The sequence below is a fragment of the Pongo pygmaeus genome, chromosome 2 (genome assembly GCF_028885625.2).
Source record: "Pongo pygmaeus isolate AG05252 chromosome 2, NHGRI_mPonPyg2-v2.0_pri, whole genome shotgun sequence".
Taxonomy (NCBI): Eukaryota; Metazoa; Chordata; class Mammalia; order Primates; family Hominidae; genus Pongo; species Pongo pygmaeus.
The window spans coordinates 137,957,238-137,979,588 of record NC_085930.1 but is presented as its reverse complement, the minus strand read 5'-3'; the positions used below and the strand labels follow the sequence as shown (position 1 = coordinate 137,979,588).

At 40.8% G+C, this 22,351-nt stretch overlaps 1 long non-coding RNA gene across 2 annotated transcripts in view; it reads left to right on the top strand.

Moving 5' to 3' along the window:
• Positions 1-7,950: 7,950 nt before the first annotated feature.
• LOC134739102 (uncharacterized) overlaps positions 7,951-22,351 on the top strand; it is a 155,623-nt gene continuing 141,222 nt past the window's right edge. For both annotated transcript variants that reach the window (XR_010125606.1, XR_010125605.1), the window contains exon 1: positions 7,951-8,086. This is a non-coding gene — a long non-coding RNA (uncharacterized LOC134739102). The remainder of the gene's footprint in view (positions 8,087-22,351) is intronic.

The following is a 22,351-nucleotide window of genomic DNA, read 5'->3' as shown; positions in this document are numbered from 1 at the left end:
AGACCTGGTGAGAACAGCTTAAACTATTCTCATTTCAGAATGGTGTACTTGAATTATTAAAGCAGGCAGCCCATAGATCTCCCCTCACAAGTTGCAGATTGCTTGAGGGTAATTTTAGTAGGCAATAAAGTCTTTCAACTTTCAACAACAACAAAAAAGTTGGCTGGGTGCAGTGGCTCACGCCTGTAATTCCAGTACTGTGTGAGGCTGAGGCGGGTGGATCACGATGTCAGGAGATTGAGACCATCCTGGCCAACATGGTGAAACCTCATCTCCACTAAAAATACAAAAATTAGCTTGGGTGTGGTGGCGCATGCCTGTAATCCTAGCTACGCGGGAGGCTGAGTCACGAGAATTGCTTGAATCCAGGAGGCGGAGGTTGCAGTGAGCCGAGATCACGCCACTGCACCCCAGCCTGGCGACAGGGAGATAGTCTGTCTCAAAAAAAAAAAAAAAAAGTAAATATGCAAATCGAGGCAAGAGAACATATTAGTATTTAATGAGCTCCAATTCTTTGGAAATTGTTGTTGGATCCTTTCTTGTATTGATGAGGGAGAATGAGGGCCAGAAGAGGGGGAAAGGGGAAAGCAAATCACCAGGGGCAGGGATGGGATGGGACATATTGGGGAACTGTGAACTAGAAACCTACAAGGTAGGGTTGCCAGATAAAATACAGGATATCCAGTTAAATTTGAATGACCAGATTTAGCAAATAAAAAATATGGGACTCAGTTAAATTTGAATTTTAGATACACAGTGAAAAATATTTTAGCATAAATATATCCCATACAATACTTGGGACATACTTATTCTAAACATTATTGTTGTGTATCTGCAATGCAAATTAATCGAGAGTCCTTTATTTTTATGTGCTAAAGCTGGCAACATTACTACAAGGCTAACTTCTCACTTTCATCCTGGAAGTTGTTTTGTCATTATCTCTGAGGGTCATGTTGCTGTGGGGCCAAAGCGACTTCATGCCCTTTTGGATAGCCATGGGTCTGACATTCATCCTGCCTTCCCCTGCTGCTCTCTGCCTCCTGCCTCTGGTCCCTCAGGCCTCAAAGCCCCTATGCCAGCAGACACAGGGCAGCATGTGGAGGGAGAAGATTCTGCACACTCATTTGAGGCCCACCTGACCCTGTCTCCCTCACATGTTCAATAGCACTTGGACCCACCCTCAGCTTCTGGAATGTTGTGCCTCCAAGTCTCTAAGCACCACAATGTGTGTGTAAATCTAGCAAGATAGACAGATTTTGAGACTAAATGGGGACTCTGGGTATGGATTTACACATGGGCAAAATTTTTATTGCTGAGCAGTTTGTGTTAAATGGGATGTAGTTTGCTCCTTGGTGATCAGTCTGGGAGGGTAGTTGGAAATCTACCCCTGTACGGGCTTCTCCTGAAGTTGCTCTTTCAGATTTTACAGTATCATGGATCCTTTTTTAGTGGCCAAGTTTTGGGGCTAGCAAAGCAGATAAAGCTACACGGAATATTCACATTTTCATTGTGGAAGGAGAAAACAAAATATGTGTCTCCAAGATTTCTAATAAACCAGAAAAAAACAAAATGGGTTCCATTCAATGCTAATCTCTTCTTCTGCTTTTCTCTCTATCCTTCTATCTAATTGCAGTATGGGTGAAACTATTGCCCACTACTGGGAGAAGACTATTTTCTTTGCCAATTGTCCAAACAATGGAAATTTCCTGCATTCTTTGCTGTAGTTTCTCAAAGTTAATGGGCATATGCTGACTTTTAAAAAACTAGCTGTTACTAGGAGTGAAAAGAGTTACAAGAGAAAAAATGCTTACCTTCAGACTCTCCAGTGTTGGCAAAAAATTCTTTCTAAAGAAATGAATACCAATGACAAAAATGTCCATGCTGTTCTTCATAAATTTGGACCCTGGTTCTCATACTGCGACTTACCAGATCCCAGATGTAATGCCAGGACAGGGAGGATAAAAGGAGAAAGGCAGGATCTAATTATTAGAGGTTCAATGTTGTACCAAATGGTTCCTGCTACAAGGCTAACCTCATCCTCCATTCTTCCTCCTTTTCCCTCTGCTCTGACAACCTGAGCTGTTCATTGCCCTCTGAGTACTGCAGCTGTTTCTCCCCTCTGTGCTCATACCTTTGCTGCCCTCCCGCCTTTTTTTTTTTTTTTTTTTCTTGAGACGGAGTCTCACTCTGTTGCCCAGACTGGAGTGCAGTGGCAAGTGCTGGGATTACAGGTGTGAGCCACAGCACCTGGCCCCTTGCTGCCCCGTCTGTCCAGCTATTCCCATTTCATTTAGCTGACTACTTCCTATCCTTTAACATTCAACATGGGAAATGTCTCGTCCAGCCAATGCCCCATCGTGGCCCTTCCAAGTTGAGTAATGTGTCCTTCCAATGTGTCCTCCATAGAGGTTGCTGTGTGTTCCCATAGCAACCTCTGCCAAGCTCCATCATTGTGTGAACCACAGTATAAGTACTTGTTGGTTTTGGTCTCCGTCTCCTCTGCCTGGTTCACATCAGACTGGTGGGTGCTCAGTGGATAGCTGAGGTACAATGACTTTGAAATCCTTGATAATAAATTCTAACATGCTGGCTGGAGGACCTCAACTTAATCAAGCCCATCTGAGGCTTGTGACAATAGTAACATGGGCCTGTGCACTATTTTCAAGATTTTCAAATGCCCACTGGATATCACACATTTACCTGGGGTAAGAAACTTTCTTGTCAAAAATGCCCTCTTGCATTATTTCTGAATGGAGTTCTATTAACCCTCTCTGACGACCCCATTTTTTTTTTCATGAAGAACAATAGATGTAAGTGGCTGCTAGTATATACTTGTCCTTTAAAAAAAAAAGTCCAAATGATCACTTAAATGCAATTTTGGGGGGAATGGGGAACAGTAAGTAAAATCACCACTAGGTTGCACATAACAAATAAATGTTTTCTTTGGTGGTGAAAAGGTGAGATGCCAACTTTATGTCATTATTCATTACTTACTCAAATTTACTGAACACCTGTTACATACCAGGCATGGCTTTAGGAGCTCCAGAAATGTATGGGCTCCATATATGTTATTGCATAGTGAGTGATCCTCTGCCCACCATTCTTCTTGCGTAAGGTCGGGGCAGTTCCTGCCAGTGTGGATCACAGGGCCCCAGCTGGGGAGAACAGAGAGAGGCCACTGATTTCCTTGCAGAGTCTGGCATTGAGAGAGGGTTCAGGGCCTCAGGGACTGGGTGAGTGAGCATCATGCCTCAGCCATCCCTTTCAAGGCTTCATGTTTGGGCTGCTTATTTTCTGTGCTTATGGGAATCTGAGAACAGACTTGGTTGAATTCATTCTTATCACTCAGCTGCACAATAATTTCTGGGCAAAAGGAAGCTTCTAATTAAGAGTTCAAATCCCCCAGAAGCCACATGCCAAGCCACATATGTGACAAAATCCCTGGCTGCCTTCTCTGGTATAGGGACGATAACAGCTAACTGGCGTGCTGCTCCGGGCCAGCTGGGCCTTTAACTCAAACAAAACAACATTCACAACTACAAAAATCTGCTGCAGCTGCTGGTTTAAGGGATAGGTTATTCAAGGGCCCATCTCCCACCAGCTATTTTGCATCTTCTCTTTTGTTAGGACCTGAGATACTTGAGGTCATTGAAGACTCTGGGCCTGCTTTATATCAAATATCTAAAATTCTGCTCACATTCCACATTAGGTATAGTATATTTTGCTCTTGCTCTAAAACATTTGAGAGAGTTTTGTTTCAGTTAGCTAATGCTGTGTAACAAATGACTTCAAAAACATAGCGGCTTAAAGCAACAATGTATTCTATTTCATGGCCTGGTTTTCTTTGGTTTCAAGTGGTAGCTGGGAACAGTGGGTGACTGCAGTCATCCCAAGTTTTGATTAACAGCTCAGCTGAGGTTGAAATGTCTGAAATACCTGGGCTTTAGGAGTCAGATGGAGCTTGACTGGGATTTCAGCTGCGGGCCTTGATTCTTCTCCATATGAGCCTCCCCATGTGGCTGCCTGGGCCACCTCACAGCATGGTGGCTGATGTCCAACAAGAACTGTTCCAAGAGCAAGCATTCTAAGAGGGAGGAAGCAGAAGCTGCCAGGTCAGTTAAGGACTAGTCCTGGAATTGGCATAGTACCACTTCCTCTATATTAGTCAAGGGAGTGGCAAGCCCGGCTCACAGTCAGCGTGGGAGGGAACTATACAAGGGCATGAATACTGGGGAACGTGTTCATCTGGATCATCAAAATAACAGTCTATGGCAAGTTTTGATTATTTTGGTACTTAAAAAAAAAAACCCAGAATTACCATATGCCCCAGCAGTTCCACTTCTGGGTGCATACCCAAAAGAACTGAAAGCAGGGACGTGAAAAGATATTTGTATACCCATGTTCATAGCAGCATTTTCACAATAGCCAAAAGGTAGAAACAACCCAAGTGTCCATTGCCGGATGAATGGATAAAGAAAACATGTATTGTCTTAGCCCATTCAGGCTGCTGTAACAATGTCATAGACTGGGTGGTTTATAAACAACAGACATTTGTTTCCCACAGTCTAGAGGCAGGGAAGTCCAATATCAAGGCACCAGCAGATTCAGTGACTGGTGAGATCCCTCTTTATAGAGAGCCATCTTTTCTCTGTGTCCTCACATGGTCAAAGGGGTAAGCAATCTCTCTGGTGTCTCTTATATTAATATGAGGGTCCTAATCCCATTCATGGCCCTTACGATCCAATAACTGCCCAAAGGCCCCACCTTCTAATACCATCACCTTAGGGGTTAGGATTTCAACATAGGGATTTGTGAGGGAGGCAAGCATTCAGACCATAGTAGGCACATACATACAATGGAATATTGGTCAGCCTTTAAAAGGAATCCAATTTGGACACATGCTACAACATGAGTGACCCTTGAAGATATTATGTTAAGTAAAATAAGCCAGGCACAAAAAGACAAATATTGCATGATTCTACTTATATGAGGCACCTAGAGGAGTCAAATTCATAGAGACAGAGTGGAATAGTGCTTGCTAGGGGCTGGGGAGAGAAGGAAATAGGGAATTATTGTTTAATGGGCCCAGAGTTTCATTTTGAAGAGATGGAAAAGTTCTGGAGATGAATAGTGATGATGGTTGCACAACAGTGTGAATGTGTTTAATGCCTCTGAACTATATGCTCAAAATTGGGTAAAATGGTAAATTTTATGCATATTTTTATCACCATAAAATTTTTATTTTGAATTTTATAAAAGTAAAATGTTCATTTTATTTTGAGATGGAGTCTCTCTCTGTCACCCAGGCTAGAGTGCAGTGGTGCAATCTTGGCTCACTGCAACCTCCGCCTCCTGGGTTCACGCCATTCTCCTGTCTCAGCCTCCTGAGTAGCTGAGACTACAGGCGCCTGCCACCATGCCCGGCTAATTTTTGTATTTTTAGTAGAGACAGGGTTTTGCCACATTGCCCAGGCTAGTCTCGAACTCCTGACTTCAAATGATCCACCCATCTCGGCCTCCCAAAGTGCTGGGATTACAGGCGTGAGGCACTGAGCCTGGCCATTCATTTTATTTTCTTGTTGTTTTTTTTTTTTTAAATTATATTTATAACTATGTAAGAGTTCAGTTGAGCTGCAATTAACTATTTCTTTGCTATTCAAAGTCAAGGGACTAGAAAGCATTGGCATTACCTGGGAGCTTGTTAGAAATGTAGACTCTCAGGCCTCACCCCAGATCTACTAAATCATAATCTGCAGTCGGACAAGATCCCCAAGTGTTTTGTACGCTTATTGTTTAAGAAATGCTGAATTACTTGACATAATCCTTGTTTTGTTAACATTTAATTAAACATTTATTGATTTTAATTATGTAATTTTCTGTTTTGCATTTTGGAATCATCATACATTTTTCAAGCCCTCAAAAAATTTTATAGGATTTTGAGATGCTCTCAGGCCCTAGACCCCATGTCTAGAATGCCCTGGAGATGAATCTGGTAAATTTTGCACATAGTCACATCCCTTTTGTCTCTAATTCCTGACTTTCTCTTCCATAGTTACAGTTCTTCAGATCATCTATCTGGTTTTTACATGAGTTCTTCTCTGAGATGCTGCTAAGATGGCTCTCTAGGCTTTCAGAACCACAGGCCATGGAAAAGAGAGCCCTACCCTCAATGCAGACACAGGTTTCTCTCTAGGATACCATATCCCAGGCCCATATAACCTTATTGCTGCAATTACTAAATTATTAAAATCAACCGTAAAGCTTCCTACTGAAGAAAACTTCCTAGTTCATTTTTTCTTTAACTATTTACTGAAGCATAATATACATGCAGAAAAGTGCAAAAATAAGTTTACAACCAATACATTTTAATACATTAGCACTCTCTTATGACAAACCTTCAAATCAAGGAATAGAATATTAACAGTACCCAGGAAATCCTCTGTGTCACTACTACCCCATCTCCCACAAATTAACCACTATTTGAACTAATAGCATAGATTACTTTTAACCAGTTTTTTTCTTTGTATAAACACAATGCCATAATATATTCTCTTTTGTGTCTAACTTCTTTTGTTCGACTTTACATTTATGAGGCTCATCCATATTGTTGTAATTGTAGTTTGTATTCTTATTGTTGTGCAGTGTTCCATTGCATGAATGTACTACAATTTAAATTCATTATATTATTGATGGGTATTAGGGCAATTTCCAGTTTGGGGCTATTACAAATAGTGCAGCTAGGTACATCTTAATACTTTTGTCAGGGAAACACATGCCACATTTCTGTGGGAATTAGGAGTGAGATTGCTGGGTCATAGGGTGTGTCTATGTTTAGCTTTAGTGATACTGTCAAGCAGTTTTCCAAACTGTAAGCCCCATCCTTAATGTAAAAGTGAATGCTTCTGCCCCTGTTCTATCCCTTCCTAAGAGTTGTGACAAATCTCAAACAGGACATTACTTTCACATAGAAGGTTTATGAATTTCTGCCAAAACGTTGGTGCTCACATTTCAAAATAAATAAATGCATCCATGAAATCCTCACCAGCGGCAGACTGAAAAAGCAAAGAATCCAGATGACAGCCATAATGCTGAGATGCTAAGATGGTTTTCTTTGTTGCCTAGAGCGCTGGGAGTCTTTTGCAAAAGCTGCTGCCAATCAGGCTTGCCTATCTTTGCAGGGCTAATTAACAGCACTTGGGCAAGCAAGAGGGCGGACGCCTGCACGATGATGCGAATGGAGCCATCCCAAGGCTTATGACTAATTATAAACACAAAGCACTTAAGGGCCGAGATTAATAATGAAAAAAAAAAAAAACCGAAACACAAAGCTGAAAAACCTCTTCAGAATTCTAATGCCAGCATGTTTGTGGTTGCGTGGCTTAGGGCAGGGGTGCTGGCAGAAATCTCCGGACTAAATCACACAGCGCCTATGTCATGCAGCCAGCCTCCCAGTCATGTGCTACAGAAGGGCTTCCTTTGTGTCACGCAGGATTTCAGGGGAGTGTGTCAGCTCCATTTCCAGGGTGCCCTGGGCCCTAGCATGATAAATCTGTTATTCTCTTGCCCTCCTTCAGCATGGAAGAGCAGACTGGGGTAATTCAGGCCCCTACAGGAGTGGGTGGGGTGGGGTTGTGTGTGCAAGCTCTGATCCCCTTAGCTACAAACCAGAAATAATCCATAAAGTATGCAAATTAGCTCCCAATTAATAGCACTTATTAACATCTTGAACTGTGTAAGGAGAAGCTGTGTTTGCCAGAGAGGAAAGCAACACTCATGAACCTCGTTGCAAAACACGTCTGGTCAGGCGAAAAACCTGGACTTGCTGAGAGGCAGAGAAGAATGAAGTTGAAACTGAAAGGCTGCTTTGGTGCCCTCAGGTCATCTGGAAAAGTGTCCACACAGTTCAGGCTTGAGGAGTAATTTGATGTGAGATGAGGAATCAGATGAGAATGAGTTTCCCTGCTTCCCCTTTCCTTGGGGCACTGCTTGGTCCAGGCCCTAATGAGTTCTGAATGTTCAACTACAGGTCCTCCCACCAACCTCTGAGAAGAGAACAGGACAACCCAATACCCCCAGAAAACTGGAAGTAAGGGTCAAGGGTTGAGGCGAGGGTGGTGGGGGAAGGGAGGACAAAACAAACTATTACTTTAAAAAAGTGGTGAAAAATTGTTTGCCATTATCTGTTATTTTTTTCCTATAATAGCCATTCTGACTGGTGTGAGATAGTATCTCATTGTCATTTTGATTTGCAGTCTCTCTGATGATGACTTATTTTGAGCATTTTTTAACGTTTGTTGGCCAATTGTATGTCCTCTTTTGAGAAGTGTTGGTTCATGTCTTTTGCCTACTTTTTGATGTTTTTTTTTTTTCTTGTTGGTTTGTTTAAATTCCTTATATATTCTGGGTATTAGTCCTTCATTAGATACATAGTTTACAAACATTTTCTCCCATTCTGTTTGTGTCTGTTTACTCTGCTGATAGTTTCTTTTACTGTGTGGAAGCTCTTTAGTTTAATCAGGTCTCACTTGTCAATTTTTGTTTTTGTTTCATTTGCTTTTAAGGTCATCATAATTTTTTTTGCCTAAGCCAATGTCTGGAAGAATATTTCCTAGATTTTCTCCTAGAATTTTTGTAGTTTGAGGTTTTACATTTAAGTCTTTAATCTATTTTGAGTTAATTTTTGTATATGGTAAATGGTCCAGTTTCATTCTTCTGCGTATGGTTAGCCAGTTTTCCCAGCACCATTTATTGAATAGGGTGTCCTTCCTCATTGCTTATTTTTGTTGACTTTGTTGAAGATGAGTTGGTTGTAAGTGTGCAGCTTTATTTCAGGGGTCTCTATTCTCTTCCTTTGGTCTATGTGTCTATTTTTGTAGCAGTACCATGCTGTTTTGCTTACTGTGGCCTTGTATATCATTTGAAGCTGGGTAATGTGGTGCTTCTGGCTTTGGTTTTTTTTGCTTAGGATTGCTTTGGACTTTTTTTTGGGTTCTATATGAATTTTAGAATAGTCTTTTTCTAATTCTGTGAAAAATGACATTGGTAGTTTGACAGGAACAGCATTAAATCTTGCAGATTGCTTTGGGCAATATTGGCATTTTAATAATATTGATTCTTCCAACACATGACCATAGGATGCTTTTCCATTTGTTTCCGTTTGTGTAGTCTATAATTTCTTTTAGCAGTGTTTTGTAGTCCTCCTCATAGAGCTCTTTCACATCCTTAGTTAGATGTATTCCTAGATATTTTATTTTATTTTTGTGTGTGGCTATTGTAAATGGAATTGCATTCTTGCTTTGGTTCTCAGCTTAAGTGTTATTAATGTATAGAAATGCTACTGATTTTTGCACATTGATTTTGTATCCTGAGACTTTGCTGAAGTCACTTATCAGATCTAGGAGCTTTTTTGGCAGACTATGGGGTTTTCTAGGTATCGAATCATACTGTCAGTGAAGAGAAATGACGTTCTCTTTTTCTATTTGGATGCCTTTTATTTCTTTCTCTTGCCTGATTGCTCTGGCTAGGACTTCTAGTACTATAATATGTTTAATAGAAGTAGTGAAAGTGGGCATTCTTGTCTTGCTCCAGTTCTTAAAGGGAATGCTTCCAGCTTTTGCCCATTCAGTATAATGTTGGCTGTGAGGTTGTCATAGATAGTTCTTATTATTTTGAGGTATGTTCCTTTGATGTCTAGTTTGTTGAGGGTTTTTTAACATGAAAGGATATTGGATTTTATCAAATGCTTTTTCAGAATCTATTAATACAATCATATGTTTTTTGTTTTTAAATCTGTTTATGTGGTTAATCACATTGATTTGCATATGTTGAAGCAACCTTGCATCCCAGGAATAAAGCCCACTTGATCATGGTAAGTTAACTTTTTGATGTGCTGCTGTATTTAGTTTGCTAGTATTTTGTTAAGGATTTTTGTGTCTTTGTTCATCAGGAATATTAGACTGTAGTTTTCTTTTTTGTTGTTGTGTCTTTGTCAGATTTTGGTATCAGGATGATACTGGTTTCATAGAATGAGTTAGGGAGGAGTCCCTCCTCAATTTTTTGAGAATAGATTCAGTAGGACTAGTACCAGGTCTTCATTGTATGTCTGGTAAAATTTGGCTATTAGTCCATCTGCTCCAGGGCTTTTTTGGTTGGTAGGCATTTTTATAACGGATTCAATTTTGTTACTCATCATTAGTCTATTTAGAATTTCTGTTTCTTCCTGGTTTGATCTTTGGAGGTTGTGTTTCCAGGAATTTATCCATTTCCTGTGGATTATCTGTGCATATAGAGATGTTCATAATAGTCTCTGAAGATCTTTTGTATTTCTGTGGGATTGGTTGTGATGTCATCTTTATTATTTCTGATTGTGTTTATTTGGATCTTCTCTCTTTTTTCTTTGTTAATCTAGCTAGTAAAACCCCATCTCTACTAAAACTATAAAAATTAGCTGGGCATGGTGGTGGGTGCCTATAATCCCAGCTACTCGGGAGGCTGAGGCAGAAAATCACCTGAACATACTAGGTAGAGGCTGCAGTGAGTCGAGATCATGCCATTGCACTCCAGCCTGGGTGACAAGAGTGAAACTCTGTCTCAAAAAAAAAAAAAAAAATTGAATTGAGATGAAGCCAAGATTCATTCATTCATCCATTTATCTATTATGAATTTACTGAGCACAGAAGCACCATGTTAGGGGTGAAACCATCTGTAACGATTCTGTGGTTTGCTGATGGCAGATAGTTGTCCACCAAGGATTTGTTCTCTCCTTCCATATAGTAGAGTGGTTTCTGGTAGGTTGCTGCCAAGTCAGGGATCACATGTGCCTCCCCCTTGTATCTTGTAAAGTGGGGTGTGATATTGTGAATCCTCATCAATACAATGTGAGTAGAAGTGAAGTGTCCCGGCCAAGACTTTTAAAAAAAAAGTGTTTTAGAGCAGTTTTAGAGTCAGGCAAAATTGAGAGGGAGGTACAGAGATTTCCCATATACACCATGCTCCTCCATACACAGCCTCCTCTGCTATCAACATCCACCACCAGAAGGGTAAATTTGTTACAACTGATGAACCCACAATGACAATTGTTATCACCCAAAGTCCATAGTTTACATTAGGATTCACTATTGGTGTACATCCTATGGGTTTTGACAAATGTGTAATGACATTATCTGTCATTATCATATCATACAGAGTAGTTTAACAACCGTAAAATTCCTCTGTACATCACCTATTCATCCTTCCCTCCCCCTAGCCCCTAGGAACCACTGATCCTTTTACTGTCTTCATAGTTTTGACTTTTCCAGAATGTTACGAATTTGGAATCATATGATATGTAGCCTTTTCAGATTGGGTTTCTTTCACTTAACTATGCTTTTTAGTTTCCTCCATGTTTCTTCATAGCTTGATAGCTCATTTCTTTTTTGCTCTGAGTAATAGTCTATTGTCTGGATGTATCACCATTTATTTATCCATTCATTTACTGTATTAGTACATTTTCATGCTGCTGATAAAGACATACCTGAGACTGGGAAGAAAAAGAGGTTTAATGGACTTACAGTTCACATGGCTGGGGAGGCCTCCCAATCATGGTGGAAGGCAAGGAGGAGCAAGTTACATCTTACATGGATGGCAAGCAGGTAAAGAGAGAGCTTGTGCAGGGAAACTCCTGTTTTCAAATCCATTAGATCTCGTGAGACTCATTCACTATCCTGAGAACAGTGCAGGAAAGACCTGCCCCCATAATTCAGTCACCTCCTACTGCGCTCCTCCCACAACATGTAGGAATTGTGGGAGTTACAATTCAAGATGAGATTTAGGTGGGGACACAGCCAAACTATATCATCCCACCCTTGGCTCCTCCCAAATCTCATGTCCTTACATTTCAAAACCAATCATGCCTTCCTAACAGTTCTCCAAAGCTTTAAGTCATTTCAGCATTAATTCAAAAGTCCACAGTTCATCATCTCATCTGAGACAAGTCAAGTCCCTTCTGTGTCCAGAATTAGTGGGTTCTTGGTCTCACTGACTTCAAGAATGAAGCCGCGGACCGTCGCGGTGAGCGTTACAGCTCTTAAGGTGGCGCGTCTGGAGTTTGTTCCTTCTGATGTTCGGATGTGTTCGGAGTTTCTTCTTTCTGGTGAGTTCACGGTCTCGCTGGCTCAGGAGTGAAGCTGCAGACCTTCGCGGTGAGTGTTACAGCTCTTAAGGCGGCACGTCTGGAGTTGTTCATTCCTCCCGGTGGGCTCGTGGTCTCGCTGGCTTCAGGAGTGAAGCTGCAGACCTTCGCAGTGAGTGTTACAGCTCTTAAGGCAGCGCATCTGGAGTTGTTCCTTCCTCCCGGTGGGCTCGTGGCCTCGCTGGCTTCAGGAGTGAAGCTGCAGACCTTTGCGGTGAGTGTTACAGCTCATAAAAGCAGTGTGGACCCAAAGAGTGAGCAGTAGCAAGATTTATTGCAAAGAGCGAAAGAACAAAGCTTCCACAGTGTGGAAGGGGACCCGAGCGGGTTGCCACTGCTGGCTGGGGCAGCCTGCTTTTATTCTCTTATCTGGCCCCACCCACATCCTGCTGATTGGTAGAGCCGAGTGGTCTGTTTTGACAGGGCGCTGATTGGCGCATTTACAATCCCTGAGCTAGACATAAAGGTTCTCCACGTCCCCAACAGATCAGTTAGATACAGAGTTTCGACACACAGGTTCTCCAAGGCCCCACCAGAGCAGCTAGATACAGAGTGTCGATTGGTGCACTCACAAACCCTGAGCTAGACACAGGGTGCTGATTGGTGTGTTTACAAACCTTGAGCTAGATACAGAGTGCCGATTGGTGTATTTACAATCCCTGAGCTAGACATAAAGGTTCTCCAATGCCCCACCAGAGCAGCTAGTTACAGAGTGTCGATTGGTGCACTCACAAACCCTGCGCTAGACACAGGGTGCTGACTGGTGTGTTTACAATCCCTGAGCTAGACATAAAGACTCTCCACGTCCCCACCAGAGTCAGGAGCCCAGCTGGCTTCACCCAGTGGATCACGCACTGGGGTGCAGGTGGAGCTACCTGCCAGTCCTGCGCCATGCGCTCACACTCCTCAGCCCTTGGGCAGTCGATGGGACTGGGCACCGTGGAGCAGGGGGTGGCACTCGTTGGGGAGGCTTGGGCTGCACAGGAACTCATGGAGGCGGGGGAAGGCTCAGGCATGGCGGGCTGCAGTCCCAAGGCCTGCCCCGTGGGAAGGCAGCTAAGGCCCGGTGAGAAATCGAATGCAGCGCTGGTGGGCTGGCACCGCTGGGGGACCCAGTACACCCTCCGCAGCCGCTGGCCCAGGTGCTAAGTCCCTCATTGCCTGGAGCCAGCAGGGCCAGCCGGCTGCTCTGAGTGTGGGGTCCACCAAGCCCACTCCCACCCGGAACTCCAGCTGGCCCACAAGCACCACACGCAGCCCCGGTTCCCGCTCAGGCCTCTCCCTCCACACCTCCCTGCAAGCTGAGGGAGCCGGCTCTGGCCTTGGCCAGCCCAGAAATGGGCTCCCACAGTGCAGCGGTGGGCTGAAGAGCTCCTCAAGTGCTGCCAAAGTGGGAGCCCAGGCAGAGGAGGTGCCGAGAGCGAGCGAGGGCTGTGAGGACTGCCAGCAGGCTGTCACCTCTCACTTCCACCTATGAGCCTGTAAAATCAAAAGCAAGTTAGTTACTTCCTAGATATAATGGGGGTAGTGGCATTGGGTAAATACAGTCATTCCAAATAGGAGAAATTGGCCAAAACAAAGGGGCTACAGGCCCCATGCAAGTCCAAAATCCAGTGGGGCAGTCAAATCTTAAAGCTCCAAAATGATCTCCTTTGACTCCATGTCTCATATCCAGGTCACACTGATGCAAGAGGTAGGTTCCTATGGTCTTGGGCAGCTCCACTCCTGTGGCTTTGCAGGGTACAGCTTCCCTCCTGGCTGCTTTCATGGGCTGGCGTTGAGTGTCTGCGGCTTTTCCAGGTGCATGGTGAAAGCTGTCAGTGGATCTGCCATCTAGGGCCTGGAGGATACTTGCCCTCCACTCACAGCTCCACTAGGCAGTGCCCCAATAGGGACTCTGTGTGGGGGCTCCAACCGCACATTTCTCTTCCACACTGCTTTAGCAGAGGTTCTCCATGAGAGCCCTACCCCTGCAGCAAACTTCTGCCTGGACATTCAGGTGTTTCCATACATCCTCTGAAATCTAGGCAGAGATTCCCAAACCTCAATTCTTGACTTTTGTGCACTCATAGGCTCAACACCATGTGGAAGTTGCCAAGGCTTGAGGCTTGCACCCTCTGAAGCCATGGCCCTGAGCTCTACGTTGGCCATAGCTGGAGTGGCTGGGACGCAGTGAACCAAGTCCCTAGACTGCTCACAGCACGTGGACTCTGGGCCTGGCCCACAGAACCACTTTTTCCTCCTAGGCCTCTGGGCCTGTGATGGGAGGGGCTGCTGTGAAGACCTCTGACATGCCCTACAGACATTTTACCCATTGTCTTGGGGATTAACATTTAGCTCCTCGTTACTTATGCAAATTTCTGCAGCTGGCTTGAATTTCTCCTCAGAAAATGGGATTTTCATTTCTGTCATATTATCAGGCTGCAAATTTTCTGAACTTTTATGCTCTGCTTCCCTTATAAAACTTAATACCTTTAGCAGCACCCAAGTCACCTCTTGAATGCTTTGCTGCTTAACAATTTCTTCCACCAGATACCCTAAATCATCTCTTTCAAGTTCAAAGGTCCACAAATCTCTAGGGCAGGGGAAAAATGCATCAGTCTTTTTGCTAAAACAACAAGAGTCACCTTTGCTCCAGTTCCCAAGTTCCTCTTTCCATCTTAGACCATCTCAACCAATACTTTATTGTCCATATCACTATCAGCATTTTTGTGAATGCCATTCAACAAGTCTCTAGGAGGTTCCAAGCTTTCCCACATTTTCCTGTCTTCTTCTGAGCCCTCCAAACTGTTCCAACCCCTGCCTGTTACCCAGTTCCAAAGTTGCTTCCACATTTTCAGGTATCTACAGCAGTGCCCAACTCTACTGGTACCAATTTACTGTATTAGTCTGTTTTCATGCTGCTGATAAAGGCATACCTGAGACTGGAAAGAAAAAGAGGTTTAATGGACTTACAGTTCCACATGGCTGGGGAGGCTTCACAATCATGACAGAAGGCAAGGAGGAGCAAGTCACATCTTACATGGATGGCAAGCAGGCAAAGAGAGATTTTTGCAGGGAAACTCCCATTTTTAAAACCATCACCTCATGAGACTCTTTCACTATCACAAGAACAGTGTAGGAAAGACCCACTCCCATAATTCAATCACCTCCCACCAGGTTCCCCCCATGACATGTGGGAATTGTGGCAGTTACAATTCAAGATGAGATTTGGGTGAGGGCACAGAGCCAAACCATATCACATACTGAAAGACATCTTGGTTGCTTCCAGGTTTTAGCAATTATGAGTAAAACTCTATAAACATTCATGTGCAGGTTTTTGCAGGAATGTAAGTTTCAACTCTTTTGGGTAAATACCAAGGAGTGCAATTGCTGGATCTTATTGTAAGAGTATGTTTAGTTTTGTCTTCCAAAGTAGCTGTGTTTATTTTGCATTCCTACCACAATCAATGAGAGTTCCTGTTGTTCCACATCTTCACCAGTAGTTGGTGTTGTCAGTGTTCTGGATTTTGCTCAAATAGGTATGTAGTAGTATTTCATTTTTCTTTTAATTTGTGTTTCTCTGATGACATATAATATGGAGCATCTTTTCATATGCTTAATTTGTCATTAGTATATCTTCTTTGATGAAGTATCTGCTGAGGTCTTTGGTTCATTTTTTAATTGAATTATTTTTTATTTTTATTTTTTAGGCAGAGCCTCACTTTGTCACCCAGTCTGGAGTGCAGTGGTATTATCTTGGCTCACTGCAACCTCTGCCTCCTGGGCTTAAGTGATCCTCCCACCTCAGCCTCCAGAGTAGCTGGGACTATAGGTGTGTACCACAATGCCCGGCTAATTTTTGTATTTTTTGTAGAGACAAAGGGTTTTGTCATGTTTTATCATGTTGCGCAGGCTGGTCTTGAACTCTTGAACTCAAGCAATCTGCCTGCCTTAGCCTCCCAAAGTGCTGTTATTACAGGCTTGAGCCACCATGCCTGGCTGATTTTTTTTAAAAAAATCATTGAATTTTCTAATTCCTTGAATAGTTTAGATGACAGTCCTTTATCAGATACATCTTTTGCAGATATTTTTTCCAGTCTGTGGGAGAAAATATATCTTTCTTCTCAAGCCTGTTGCTTGATTTCTATTTCTCTTGACAATGTCTTTCACAGAGCAGAAACATTTAATTTTACTGAATACTAGTTTGTTCTTTCTTTTGTGTGTCATGCCTTTGATGTTGTATCTAAAAAGTCATTGCCATACCCAAGGTCATCTAAGTGTTCTCCTATATCATCTGTTCACTTTTTCTAGCACCATTTGTTAAAAATACGATTTTTGCTCAATTATATTTCCTTTGCTCCTCTGTCAAAGATCAGTAGACTATATCTATATGAGTCTTTCTGGGCTCTCTATTCTGTTCCATTGATTTATATGTCTGTTCTTTCACCAATACCACACTGTCTTGATTACTGTAGCTTTATAGTAAGTCTTAAAGTTGGATATTGTCAGTCCTCTGATGTTGTTCTTCTCCTTCATTATTGTATTGACTATTCTGGGTCTTTTGCTTCTCCATATAAACTTTCTAATCAGTTTGTCTACATCTATAAAATAACTTGCTGGGGTTTTGACAGGGCTTGGATTGAATCTATAGATCAATTTGGGAAGAACTGACATCTTGACAATATCGAGTCTTCCTATCCATGATCATGGAATATCTCTCCATTTATTTAGTTTTCCTTTGATTTCTTTTATCAGAGTTATGTAGTTTTTCTCATTTATATCTTCTACATACCAATATCCCCAACTTATGATGGTTTGACTTACAATTTTTCAACTTTATAATGGTGAGAAAATGGTACACACTCAATAGAAGCCGTACTTCAAATTTTGAATTTCGACCTTTCCTTGGATTAGTGATATGACATTCTGCTTCAGTGCTCCACAGTGCAGTGGCTTGCAGTCAGCCACATGATCACCAGGGTAAACAACTGATACAATCATTCTGCTTTTCACTTTCAGTATGGTAGTCAATAAATTACATGAGATATTTAACACTTTATTATAAAATAGGGTTTGTATTAGATAATTTTGCCCAACTGTAGGCTAGTGTAAGTATTCTGAGCACATTTAGGGTAGGCTAGGCTAAGCTATGATGTTTGGTAGGTTAGATTAAATGCACTTTCAACTTAACGATATTTTCAACTTAGGTTGGAGTTGTTGGAACATAACCTCATTCTAAGTCAAGAAGCATCTGTACTTTGTAAGATTTATAACTAAATGCTTCATTTTTTTGAGTGCTAATGTAAATGTTATTGTGTTTTAATTTTAAATTTTGCTTGTTCATTGCTGGTGTACAGGAAAATGATTGATTTTGGTATATTAACTTTGTCTCTTGCAAACCTTGCTATAATCACTTAATAGTTCCAGGAGTTTTTTAAGATTCTTTCAGATTTTCTACATAGATGATTATGTCATCTGTGAACAAAGATAGTTTTAATTTTTTCTTCCTAATAAGTATACCTTTCCTATTGCATTAGCTAATATTTCCAGTACAATGTTGAAAAGAAGTTGTAAGAGGGAACATCCTTGATTGTTTCTGATCTTAGTAGGAAAGCTTGGAGTTTCTTACCATTAAGTATAATGTTAACTGTTTTCTATAGATGTTCTTTATCAATTTGAGGAAATTTCCCTCTATTCTTAGTTTGCTGAGAATTTTGTTTTTTTTTAAATGATCAATGGGTGTTACATTTTGTCAAGTGCTTTTTCTACAGCTATTATTATGATCATGTAATTTTTCTTCTTTAGCCTCTTGATATGATGGTTTACATAATTTGATATTTGAATATTGAACCAGCCTTGCATACCTGGGATAGATCCCACTTAGTTGTGGTATATAATTCTTTTTATACATTGTTGGTTCAATTTGCCAATATTTTGTTGAGGATTTATGCATCTATGTTCATGGAGGATATTGGTCTGTAGTTTTCTTTTCTTCAAACACATTTGTTTGGTTTTGGTATTAGGGTAGTGGTGGCCTCAAGGAATGAGTTAGGAAGTATTTCCTCTGCTTCTATCTCCTGGAAGAGAATTGGTGTGATTTCTTCTTTGAATGTTTGATAGAATTTACCAGTGGACCCACCTGAGCCTGCCTGGTGCTTTCTGTTTTAGAATGTTGTTAATTATCTATTCCATTTTTTTAAATAGATGTAGGCCTATTCAGACTGTTGATTTCTTCATGTGTGAGTTTTGGCACATTGTGTCTTTCAAGGAATTGGTCCATTTCATCAAGGTGATCAAATTTGTGGACATATCATTGCTCATAATATTCTTTTTTTTTTTTTTTTTTGAGGCAGGATCTGGCTCTGTCATCCAGGCTGGAGTGCAGTGGTATGATCAAAGCTCAAGCAATCTTTCTACCTCACCCTCCTGAGTAGCTGGGACTACATGCGTGTGCTGCTATGTCTGGCTAATTTTTAATTTTTTTGTAGTGATGGAGTCTCACTAGGTTGCCCAGGCTGTTCTCCAACTCCTGGGCTCAAGCAATCCTCTTGCCGTGGCCTCTCAAAATGCTGGCATTACAGGTGTGAGCCACTATGCTTGCCCTTGTATTATTCTTTTGATGTCTGTAGGTTCTGCAGTAATATTCCCTCTTTCATTTATGATATTAGTAATTTGTGCCCTCTTTTTTCTTAGCCTAGCTAGAGAATTATTGATTTCACTGATGTATTCTAAGAACCAGCTTTTGTTTTTTTTATTCTCTATCGATTTCCTGTTTTCAATTTCATTGATCTCTCTTCTAATTTTTGTCATTCCTTTTCCTTTGTTTACTTTGGAATTAATTTGCTCTTTTTCTAGTTTTCTGAGAGGGAAACAAATTTTCATACATTGTATTAGTCAAAATATTTAAAAATATCTCCTCAGATATCTTCTTGACCCATGTGTTATTCAGAAGTGTGTTGTTCAATCTCCAAATATTTTGGGATTTTTCAGCTATCTTTCTGTTATTGATTTCTAGTTTAATTCCATTGTGGTCCGAGAGTAGACATCATATGATTTTTATCCTTTTAAATTTGTTAAGTTGTGTTTGATGGCCTAGAATGCAGTCTACTTTGATGAATGTTCCATGCAAGTTTGAGAACACTGTGTATTCTGCTGCTGTTGAATAAAATAGCTTATACATGTTCATTATATCCAGTTGATTGATGGTGTTAAGTTCAATTATGTTCTTACTGATATTCTGCCTGCTAGATCTGTTTATTTATGATAGAGGGGTGTTGTAGTCTCCAATTATGAGAGTGGATTCATTTATTTGTCCTTGTATATATATATTTGCATCTAATATATTGATGCAGTGTTATTAGGTACCTACACATTAAGGATTGTTATGTCTTCTTGAAGAATTGACCCATTTATCATTATGTGATGCTTCTTCTTCTTTTTTTTTTTTTTTTTTTTTTTTTGAGATGGAGTCTCGCTCTGTCACCCAGGCTGGAGTGCAGTGGCGCTATCTTGGCTCACTGAAAGCTCTGCCTCCCAGGTTCACGCCATTCTCCTGCCTCAGCCTCCCTCAGCCTCCCGAATAGCTGGGACTACAGGCATCTGCCACCATGCCTGGCTAATTTTTTATACTTTTAGTAGAGATGGGGTTTCACCGTGTTAGCCAGGATGGTCTGGATCTCCTGATTTTGTGATCCGCCTGCCTTAGCCTCCCAAAGTGCTGGGATTACAGGTGTTGAGTCACCGCGCCTGGCCTATGTGATGCTTCTTTTTATCTCTGATAACTTCTCTTACTCTGAAGAGTATTCTGTATGAAATTAATATAAGTATGCCTACTTTTTTTGGATTAGTGTTAGCATAGTATAGCTTTCTCCATCCCTTCACTTTTCATCTACATGTGTCCTTATAGTTAAAATAGATTTCTTGTAGACAATGTATAGTTGGGTTTCTTGTTTTTGATCCACTGTTGCAATTTTTGTGTATTAATTGGTGTACTTAGACAACTGAGGTTTAAAGTGATTATTATTATAGTTGGATTCATATCTACCATATTAATTCCTGTTTTCTACTTGTTGCCATTGTCCTTTGTTCCTATTTTTGTCTTGTACTCTTTTTGTCCCTTTTTTTCATTTTATAGGAGTCTACTTTCTCTCCTTTCTTAGTGTATCTGTTATACTTTTTGTTTTAGTGGTTGCTCTAGAGTTTATAATGTACATTTACAACTAATCCAAGTCTACTTTTATAAAATACAATACCATTTCATGGATAGTGGGAGTATCTTATAATAATAAAACAATTCCAATTCTTCTTTTTGTTTCTTATATCATTGCTGTCATTTATTTTATTTATACATAAACATACATAAGCGCACAGACATGCACACAAATATACAGCATACAATCAAATACATAGTTGCTATTATTATTCTCAACAAACTGTTGTCTTTTGGATCAATTAATTTTTTTTAAAAGATTTTATTTTACCTTCACTTGTTCCTTCTTAGATACTCTTCCTTTCTTTAAGAAGTTCCAAGTTTCCTACCTATGTAATTTACTTGTCTCTGAAGAACTTCTTTTAACATTTCTTGCAAAGCAGATCTAATGGCAACAGATTCTCTCAGTGTTTTTTTGTCTGAGAAAGTCCTTATTTCTCCTTCACGTTTGAAGGATAGTTTTGCAGGGTGCAGAATTTTAGGTTGGTGGTATTTTTCTCTCAACACTTTAAATATTCCACTTCACTGTTTTTTGTTTGTTTGTTTGTTTGTTTGTGTGGTTTCTGGGGGAAGCCAGATAGAATTCTCATCTTTGCTTCTGTATAGGGAAGATTTTTTTCCCCTTTGTCCTCATTAAATATTTATTTTTATTTTTTATTTTCTGCAGTTTGAATATGATATATCTACATGTGAGAGGTTTTTTATTTGTTTTTGTTTGTTTGTTGTTGTTGTTGGTATTTATCATGCTTGGAGTTCTCTTCCTGGATTTTTGGTGTCTGACATTAATTTGGGGATAATTCTCAGTCATTATTGCTTCAAATATTTCTTTGGTTCCCTTCTCTCTTTCTTCTCCTCTGATATTCCTATTACACATATTTTATATCTTTTGTTGCTGTCTAGTCATGGATTTTTGCCATGTCTAGTCTACTAATATGCCCATCAAAGGCATTCTTCATTTCTGTTATTGTGTTTTTGATTTTTTCTTATAATTTCGTCTATCTGCTTACATTGACCAACCTTTATTGCATGCTGTCTTCTTTGTCTATTAGAACACTTAGCATATTAATCATAATTGTTTTAAATTCCTGGCTTGATAATTCCAACATCTCTGCCATGTCTGATTCTGGTTCTGATTTTTTCTTTGTCTCTTCAGACTGTATTTTTTGGCTTTTAGTTTGGCTTTTAGTATGCCTTGTAATTTTTTCTTGATAGCCAGACATGATGTACTAGGTAAAAAGAACTACTGTAAATAGGCCTCTAGTAACGTGGTGGTGAGGTGTTGGTGGAGGGGAAGTGTTCTGTATCCTATGATTTGGTCTCAGTCTTGTAGTGAGCCTGTGCCTCTGGACTGTGAACTTCACAAGTGCTTCTTAGATGCCCCCTCCCCTTACTTGGGACAGGATGGCTAGAATGGGCTGAGGTTGGGCATTTCCATTCCCCTAGGTTAGTTAGACTCTGAAAAAGCTCCAGTCATTTAGGCTCTAGTAAAATAGTTTCTCTTTAGGGCAGGTCTTTTTAAGAACAGCGTGTATTTCAGAATGGTTCCTTTTCTCCTCTCCTTGTTGAAAACATGAGGGGATTACAAAAAAATACTATTGTGAGAACCTGGTTGAGCTCTTACGGGTAAAACTTGCAAGAGTGTGGGGCTTCCCCTATGACTGAGTCCCCTTGGAGCTTTTAACTCTTAGTGTCCACACTGAGCCTCCAGCAGTTCATCAATTACAGTTTAGGTGTTCCTATCCTGGCGCTGGTTCCTGAGATTCCTGCTTGTGGATTTCTACTACAGCAAGTTATGCTTCTTATGTTCTCGTTTCTGTTGCTTCCATTTTAGGGGCAGCAGTTTGCCCTGTGACCATGCTTCTCTAAGAAGAGTTGTTGATTTTTAGTTTATTCAGCTTTTTACTTGTTAGGATGGAGTGATTATTTCTAAGCTTTTTACAGGAATAACTGTTGGTTATTACTTTTAATAGGAATCATGGCCATTTACATAC